We start from the raw sequence: 8983 nt of genomic DNA on the forward strand, positions 1-8983 counted from the left end.
GCCTCGGCAAGCCTCCATCTCGTCAGCGTGACGTCACTGCTGCTAGATCTGAGAGAAAGCAACTCTTGACTGGCCGAGGTCGGAATGGCTTGCGGCTTCTGTTCGCCAAATAGACAGACAATCTTTTTTGCTTCGAAACAAGTCTTCAGTAGGCAAACTGTAGGAAATTATTACCTACTATCTAACAAAAAAAGCTTAGCAATATTTTATCTTTCAAATGATGTACTTATTTACTTGATTTGTTCACGCTTTAAACATTTTTGTGCACAGCCGAGCGAAGTTGGCAGTGCATAAGAGTGCGTCTGGCCACATTGATCTTACGTGCTCGCTCGCTCTGCTGGTTGTAGGCTAGTTCCATTTTGTTACCGCTCACGCTGTTTTTTCTTTCTCTTGTGCTGTGTGAGCATGGTTGGGTAAACTACGCAATATGCCTGGATGCTGCTGTGCACTGGGGTGCAACTGTAACTACGCTCATGTACCTAAAGCGCGCGTCTATCGCTTTCCGATGTACGCCGACCAAAGAACCGCATGGACGAGAGCAATCCCTCGCAAGGATTTTGCGCCCACAAAGTACACTGTGGTAAGTGCGTTCTTTCACTTGTCGTAGGTGCCTACGCATGTGTAAACTCACTGAGCTACGCAACTAAAAACCTTTCAATTTTCATTATTTGTGAGCTATGCCTTCGGGGCACTTGCAGCAAATTTTACGAAGGACATGAGACACGCAGTATTAGTAATCGTGCTGTTAGCCTAATTTTTGTTTTCGCGCGACCAGTCTTGACAAACTGGTACTTTCCTTGCAATCTCACGCCTAGCTGATAGAATGAGTCGCTCTAAACGTACTGCAGCGCTTGATCAAATCCTATGAGAGTTAGATTTAATAAACAGCGCTCGCCTGTTGGGCCGCCTAACAAGGCATTGCTACTATGATAATGCCTAATAATACAGCCACATTTTCTGATATGTAGTTGACGAATGTCAACTAACTTTTTTTGCTTGATTTTTGTGCTATAAGCTCTGTTTCATTTTTCTTTTTTTTCAGGTGTGTGAGAAGCACTTTCATACAAGTGATTTTGTGACCACGTCGACCTATCAAGATGAGAAAACCGGATGAGTACTTGAAGTTCCTCTCCAGCTGAGACGACTCAAGTCTGGTGCTATCCCGAGCCTATTTCCAAACTGCTTTTCGTATCTTTTTTGTCCCACTATTGTGTCCGGGGAGGCCCTGAAGAGATGCGGCTTCGTCTAGAGGGAGAATCGCTACAGAAGGCAATAAGGCAATCCGCTGAAGCTCACGAAGAAGAGAAGAAAAAGAATAACATCAGTACTTTTGAAGACTTGCTCACCACTCTGACAAGTTTCCAGACGAACACCTTCTGGACAAAACTTGTTACTCACGACAAAGTCCTCTTCCTAAACGTCGATTCTCAAGAAGCTCCAACTATGCGTTTTTCTGTGACAGTGTCAGCTGATTTGATTGTGAAAGTGTTCGTTAGTGACGTGCAGCTTAACAAGCTTGGGACCCTCGTACTTCTTGTTTATTTGTGTGATCTGCGGGATATCGGCTAGGTCCTTATTCCTGTGCAAAGTTTGGCAGGAAACTTCTCCGACAGCGAAGAACGCTTGCAGATTGTCATGTAGAAGACAGTGGAAACACTGGATGAACTAGCATCACAAAGTTTCCCACATGAGTGGCAAGTGGAAGTTGTCAAGTTCGTAAAACAGCAAGTCGGCATTTTACTGAGCAGAACTTCGAGGTACCCTGTGGACTTGCTGGTATTTGCTAGCCTTGTGTTCACAATATCTCCATATGCGTACAGATTTATTAGGTCCGCATCAAAGTTGAAACTTCCACATTCCGACCCAATTAGACGTGTTTGTGGGTCATACCGTGTGAACCCATGCTCTGAGCAACAAGATGCTTTATTTTTGTCGTATGCAAAGAGGCTGAGCGTAGGAATGGATGACCACGAAAAAACTGTGACGCTTGTTATGGACGAAATTCATCTGCAGCCCTACATTGACTACAAAGGTGGTGGTCTAGTAGGAATGGCTACAAACAGTCAAAACGCAGCAAAAACTGCATATGTGTTTATGATTCAAAGCCTCCTGTCGTCAAGCAAAGACGTGGTGCACATCCTTTCAGTGGCGAAAATAGATGCAATACAGCTGCATCAATTTTTTCGTGAGCTCATTAATGGGCTGGAGGCAACAGGCTTTCGAGTAATCGCGGTTGTTTCAGACAACTCCATCAATGGGAAGGCAATGTCATTTTTTTCAGAGCCACGGAAGGTTGATACAGTCTACAAGCATCCATCAGGCCAATCAAGACCACTGTTTTTTATTTTATATTCTGTTCATGTTTTAAAATGCATACGAAACAATTGGCTTAACCAGTGTAACAGTGGTAAATGTATGTTTTTTCCAGACATCAATGGACTACCTGACAAGCCATGCGTGCTAACAGCTTCATTCAACACGCTGCTAGAGCTCCATGAGAGAGAAAGAAATGAGCTTGTACGACTTGCTCCAACATTTTGTTTGAAGGCACTGAAACCTTTGAACATAGAGCGACAAAACATGAAACTTGTTCTCAAGGTGTTCAACAGTTTCACAATCGCAGCTCTCAACAGTGCACAAGCAGCAGAACTGCAGCATGCCAAAAGCATGGCCGATTTTATCAGCACTGTCGTAATGTGGTGGCGCATAGTGAATGTTAAGACGCCGGATTAAGGGAGGCACCTTCGAGATGACTTACAATAGCCCATAAAGGCAGTTTGTTGCCCCCAAGTTGAGTTTTTGAACAAAATAGTCAGTTGGCTCGACTACTGGAAAAGCCTCGAGCATGACGCTGGTCATTTCAGTCATGAGACGCACAATGCATTGCGACACACGTCTCTTGCTCTTGTTCAGGTGACAAGCCACTGCCTTGAAAAGCTTGGATTCAGGTACGTCTTACTGGGGAAATTTCAGTCGGACCGCCTTGAAGACAGGTTTGGCAGGTACCGAAAATTAAGTGGCGCACAGTACCATATCTCCATACGGCAGATGTATGAAGCGGAGAACAAATTGAGGCTGCAGAAGGTCGTCCAGCTGCCAGAGAGTGACGAGATTCCTCTATGTGCCTCCACTGATGAATTTCGTGATGCTTTAAAGCAATCAGATTGTAGTTGGAGAAGAGGAAATCGCTGCAAAGCAGCACACACTTCCAGCTACAACTTATGTCGCTGGTTATTGCGCACATGCTGCACTCAAGAAGCCTAAATGTGCATTCTGTAAAGAGAATCTAGTTGTTGAGAGTAGGACTCTTACAATTGAGGCAGACGAGCTCATAACGAGTGTCACAAGACGTGGACTTAAGTTTCCCCAAGCCGTCATTGTGAATGCCGTACTGATGATGAATATTGTTCTCGAGAAACTGACAGGTGAAGAACACGCCGTCAAATTTCATGCCTCTGAAAAGCAGAAAGAACTGCTTGTTTCAATGGCAACACTCTTCCTTGAGTGGAATGAAGATTTTGATGTTTGTGACAATGGCTATACGCCGCACGTAGTGATGGGGTACATACTTAGTGTAGCAGCCAACACTTTGTTAAACAACCTTTGCAAACGAGAAAACAACAAGCTGTCTGAAGCCAAAGCAGCTAAATGGAAACTGAAGACACTTCAGGCGTAATCTCTCGCACATGACCGATGATGTGTCCTTTGTGTTTATAAAGCCAAATAGTTTGAGCTTCCAGTTTCAACACCTTCTACAAGATCATTTTAAAAATGCTAAAAGCTTTATTTCCACAATTTTTAAAGTATTGTCACATTTTTTCTTTTGCTGTGAACATTGCCTTTCTTTTGGCACTTGAGCTGTTATGTGGAAGAATCATTTGAAGATATAAATAGATCATATCTAACCATTTCGTGTGTGTTCAAATACATCTACTGAAAATAAGTCAACTAAGTGTCGAAAAGATTTTACAGGTAACGTCAGGCTTGCTTTATTTTACTTTTTATGAAAATATCGTATGTGAAAAACTTCGCATGGATCTTCGTTCAATGGTTTTATTTCATTGTTGCTTTGTTTTTAAAAGTATTTTATATAATAAAACATGCAGTCTTGTTTGGACACAAATCTTCTGGTCCATTTACTGAAATGCAAAATAGACCATCCAATGCCTTCAGAAACTTTACATAAACCAATGAGTCGGATAACGCGCCTTACTTCAGTATAATCATAACTCACTGAGGCACAGTTTCTCACGTGTGGTAATATAGCCAATAGACTTATTTTCGTTTCCCGTTACCACTGCTCTGCTGCTAGGTGTGAACTTCTCCATTGCACGACGAGCTCATCACAAGGTCCTGCTACAATTGTAAATATAGGTGTAAATATCAAAAACTTCTCGGGGTCTATAACATTTACACCTGTTGCTAACAAAAATTCCTTCAAAGTAGGCCCGTAGTCAAAAATTAGTTTTCTGGTGGTGGGGCACCTGTTGAAGTCCTTGACAAACCCCTATTTTCACTATTTATTCTCAGTAAAACAGCCCCTTCCATCCGGATTTCGTGGGGGGGGGAAGGGGGCCTCCTAGCCCCTCCCCCCTGGCCACGGGCCTGCTTCTAGGTGTAAGTCTCTACGAGTGCAACTGGGCCGCGGAACGACAAAACGCGAACGTGTGCCGGTCATTTGAGTGAAGCCAGCTTCCAGGCAGATCTCACAATTATGACGTCACGTAGGCTTGCGGATGCCTGAAAAAAAGTCTAGGTGATGTTCGGCTATCTCGGTATCTTGAATTTTCGGTCACAGATGCATAGACAATTTTTTGCTCATGACCAAGGGGTCACCGCCGGCGGCGGGTTTTCTGCGACATGAGCTCTTTAACGCTCTCGCGTTAAAATGACGTACGAGTAGTTTGAAAGCCATATTCAGTGAACACTCCAACTGTTCCGTGGAGGCGAGCTGCTTCTGCAGAGTTGCTTGGCGTTAGGAGAACTGATGTTGCGGTTTTTATGTAAAATGAGTTTGTAATACTGCTGTGATGATGTTTTCTAGTGAGATCTAGTGTGATCTATAAATTATTGAATAAGTTGAAGCTTTTTTTGCCGCACTTTCTTGGAAATATTTGTGCATATTGATGGAACTGCCCGTCATTCACAACTAAACTTATAAAACGGTTGTATGCAATCATGATTCGCGAGGAACAACCAATATAGATAATCCGCGATAAGCGATAAGCTGCATCTGCGTCTATCTACTCGTCATTTTGGTCAGCTGACATGCTACGTGGTTTAGCGAAAGTATAAGGGCTGTAATTTATACCATGTTGATACGCTCCCCGAATTTAAAAGTGCTTTGTCATAGAACGGTGAAAGCACATATCCATCAGTTAAGGCTATGCACTGCTACATTTAAAAGAAATGGCAGGTTATGAACCTCGAAAACGCGAATGTATCGATGTGTAGACCATCATGTCTGTCACCTCCTTCAAAATTGTCTACGAAACATCCAAATGTCATCTGGAATCATAAATAATGGCATTAGACCACAGCCAATTCACTATGACGAGGCTTCTGGGAAAATGACCAAGTGCAGCCATACAGACGGGTGCATCAAACGCGTTAAAGAGTTTTCTTAGGGACAGAAGCATTGCTGGAAGTTGTCAAAACATTTATTTCCCGATTACTTTAAGGCTACTGATGTACTTGCCCAAGTGAGCTCTGTATCCGGCTTACTGTAAATAAAAGTACTACTACTACTACTACTACTACTACTACTACTACTACTACTACTACTACTACTTATGGTTATACGCATGTCCTAGTTTTTAGAGATGCTGTGTGTTATGTTGTTAACATGTAAAGGGACGTCTCTAGACGAGTAGAGACATTATAAGATATATTATTATTATTGCCATTTTGGTTACTGCGGAGTATACTTGGTTATTGTATGCCATCCCTTGTTTAGACTAATATTATTCAAGAATCTTATTTGATGACTTGTGATGTGCGCCCACGCGCTTGTGTGTGTGTGCGTGTGTGTGCGTGCGTGTGTGTTTGTGCGTGTGTGCGTATGTGTGTGTATTTGTGTTTGTGTGTGTTGGTCTGGTTTTACTAGAAAAAGTCTGACTTTTTTGCGCTACTTTGAGAAATTCATAAGTTCCACGCTCGTTGGATTCAAGAGCAAAGGAGTATCGTTGGTGCACCAAAATATCTACGCTTCACACCAATAAAAAATCACACAAGGCATCGTTTTGCTATAAAGGGAGCACGACATTCACAGTGAACAAGGAGGGGACTTCCTTTTTTTCGTCATTTGTCTCTTGTGAAGTCTCATAGCACCAATGTATCCATGTGAGTTTGTCAAACGGGGTAAGACGGTTGACAAACTTGAAATATAGTTGTTCTGCCAACAACTTCAATAAAGCCAACAAATACAAAATTTCTTTTTTCGTTGGACTGTCCTCTTCATCACGCATATTTGCAGTTCGAGGGTGTTGAGCCACGATCCATTATTTTACAATGCCTTTATCTGAATTTATGAACATTTATGAACCAAACGGACCTGGCCACCCGTTTATAGACGGCCTTTTTTATTTTTTTTATTATTTTTCTTCTTTTTTATTATTTTTATTTTTTACTCATACTTGCCCAAGTCTACGTCATTTTTTCTCTCTTCCTCATCTTTTTTCCCCTTTCTCCTATCTAATCTTCGTTTCCTCTGTTTCTTCCTTCCCCCCGAAAGAGTGAGCAGGCGTTGTGCCCCTCCAGGAGGCAGTTGCCAGTTTGCTCTCTCCCTCTTTCCTCTGCGTCCTTGTGTATCTGTGTATGCAAATCAAATAATATTAAACAATATTAATTACCTGAATAGTCAAGAAAGTCGCTGCAACGCGCGTAAATGTAGTTCACATCTACGTCGAGACCCAGTCTGTGTTCATTCGAGTGCTATATATTTGGTATGCCTTTCATAATTAATCAAAGAGGCTTCGACAGGTGGTACCTGATGAGATATGTCCCAGCCTTTCGAGGTCTTCACTAAAGAAGTTTCCAAAGAAGTCTTCCCGGGAAAAAAATGTCATACATCTGCGAACCACGCCGAAAGCTTGCTGAATTCCAAGCTAGTAAACGGAATCCTAACAGCAACGTGCAAACACCAAGCTCATTACTATGAAACCACCTGAGTAGCAGTTTTTTTTCACAAATTTCCGTTGAACAGTGCAGTGTCCCGTTATTGTCCTTTCTCTGTCCTCTGTCTACTTTTTTTTCGTTCTTTCTCGCAGCTACCAATATATTATGAGGTCTCTGCATGCCGTGTATATTACGAGCGTTACTGTTCGCCATCTCTACACACCTCTTCATTCTATAGAACGAAGAGGTGTGTATAACGAACGATCTTGATGGCTTCCAGAACGTACTTTACTATCAAAGCATGTAACTGCATAAAATAATAGTTTGTGTGGTGTAACGTAGACCACACAAACACACCAGTACTTCTCTTTTCGATCAACTAGGCACGCAAAACCGCATCAATGAAGTGATCGAGGCCCACACCACATCCTAAGTGATCCGCCTCTCCTCCTCCAAGGCAGGCTGCCGACTTCTCAGCGAAGCCAGCATGTCCCCACATCTCTACCTTGAACGCGCCGTAACCTTCCCCGGAGCTGTCCACGCTACCTACATGGTAATCCCATTTCTAAGAAATACTCACCCGCAACACGACAAAGGCATACACCTGGCCCGCACTCGCGCGTCCTCGACCGTACCGTAGCGAACCGCAACTCTACCGTATTCGTCGATGCGGCAACATACGGTAACTCCTCCACCTACGCACTCGCGGTAGTAGATGACGATGGAGCCTTACGCTCAACCGCCTCGGTTAGGCTAGCAATGAGCGCCATAGCTGAGCAGGGGACTATAGCTTTAGCGATGGTCAACCTCTCACACACCGATGTTTTCACAAACTCTCGCACCACCGTTCGGACTTATGAAACCGGCAACATTGGTAACGAAGCAGCCCACATTTCACAGACACGCAAATTCAAGATCTTTCACTACCTCTTTTGTTTCCCCGCCCACTGTAACATATGTATCAAAGCAAGCGGGCAACATTGTACATCCCACGACGGTATAAAAGCATGCCGCTGATAACAAACGCCACTGGTTGCCGAGACGCCGACGCAAGTGTGCAAACGAACTGATACATGGTGTCAGAAAAGGGCCACCTGCGTTGACGCCCTTTTCGAAAGCAATGGTTGAGCTTCCACCCCCGGAACTACTGCGGCTTGGTGAGAACGTTCCTGACAATTGGTTGAAGTTGAAGCAGCGTATACAGCTCTACTTTGCCGCCACCGGGCAACAGAAACCACGCACCAAGGCACAAAAAGCGGCTATCTTCCTTCATCTTGCCGGACAGGAGGCCATCGATGTGTTCAACACCTTGAGCATCAGTGAAGAAGACAAACTGGACTACGACAAACTGGTAGAAGCCTTCGAAGGCTACTGTCTGCCACAAACCAACGATACATATGAGAGGTACGTGTTTCGTAGCAGAGTGCAAGCGGATGGCAAGCCATTTGATCAAGTCTACAGAGACTTGCAGTTGAAAGTAAGGAGCTGTAATTTTGGCATACTGCGTGCGTCCATGCTACGAGACCAGATAGTTTTTGGTACTACAAGCAAGTGTCTGCGGGAAAAGCTGTTAGCCAAGAAAGACTTGACTCTCGAGATGGCCGTAGAGAGAGCAAAAGCAGAAGAAGCTGCACTTGCATGCAGCAAAATATGGGACGAGAAAAGAACTGTTGCCGCCGTCAAACACAAGGACAAATCCCAGTATATGTATCAAAGTAAAAGCAGATGCGGCTTTTGTAACAGAGTGCACGAGGCTAGGCAATGTGCTGTTTATGGTAAAATCTGCATGAAATGCAACAAACCTAACTACTTCACTGTGTGCTACAAAACGAAACCGCCAAAGGTAGATAACGTGGATCGGCGAAGT

At 43.7% G+C, this 8983-nt stretch overlaps 1 pseudogene; it reads left to right on the forward strand.

The window, feature by feature from the left end:
- Nucleotides 1-427: 427 nt before the first annotated feature.
- On the forward strand, nucleotides 428-3676 carry LOC119177795 (uncharacterized; annotated as a pseudogene).
- The last annotated feature ends 5307 nt before the right edge of the window (nucleotides 3677-8983 follow it).

The sequence above is a fragment of the Rhipicephalus microplus genome, chromosome 1 (genome assembly GCF_043290135.1).
Source record: "Rhipicephalus microplus isolate Deutch F79 chromosome 1, USDA_Rmic, whole genome shotgun sequence".
NCBI classification, from domain to species: Eukaryota; Metazoa; Arthropoda; class Arachnida; order Ixodida; family Ixodidae; genus Rhipicephalus; species Rhipicephalus microplus.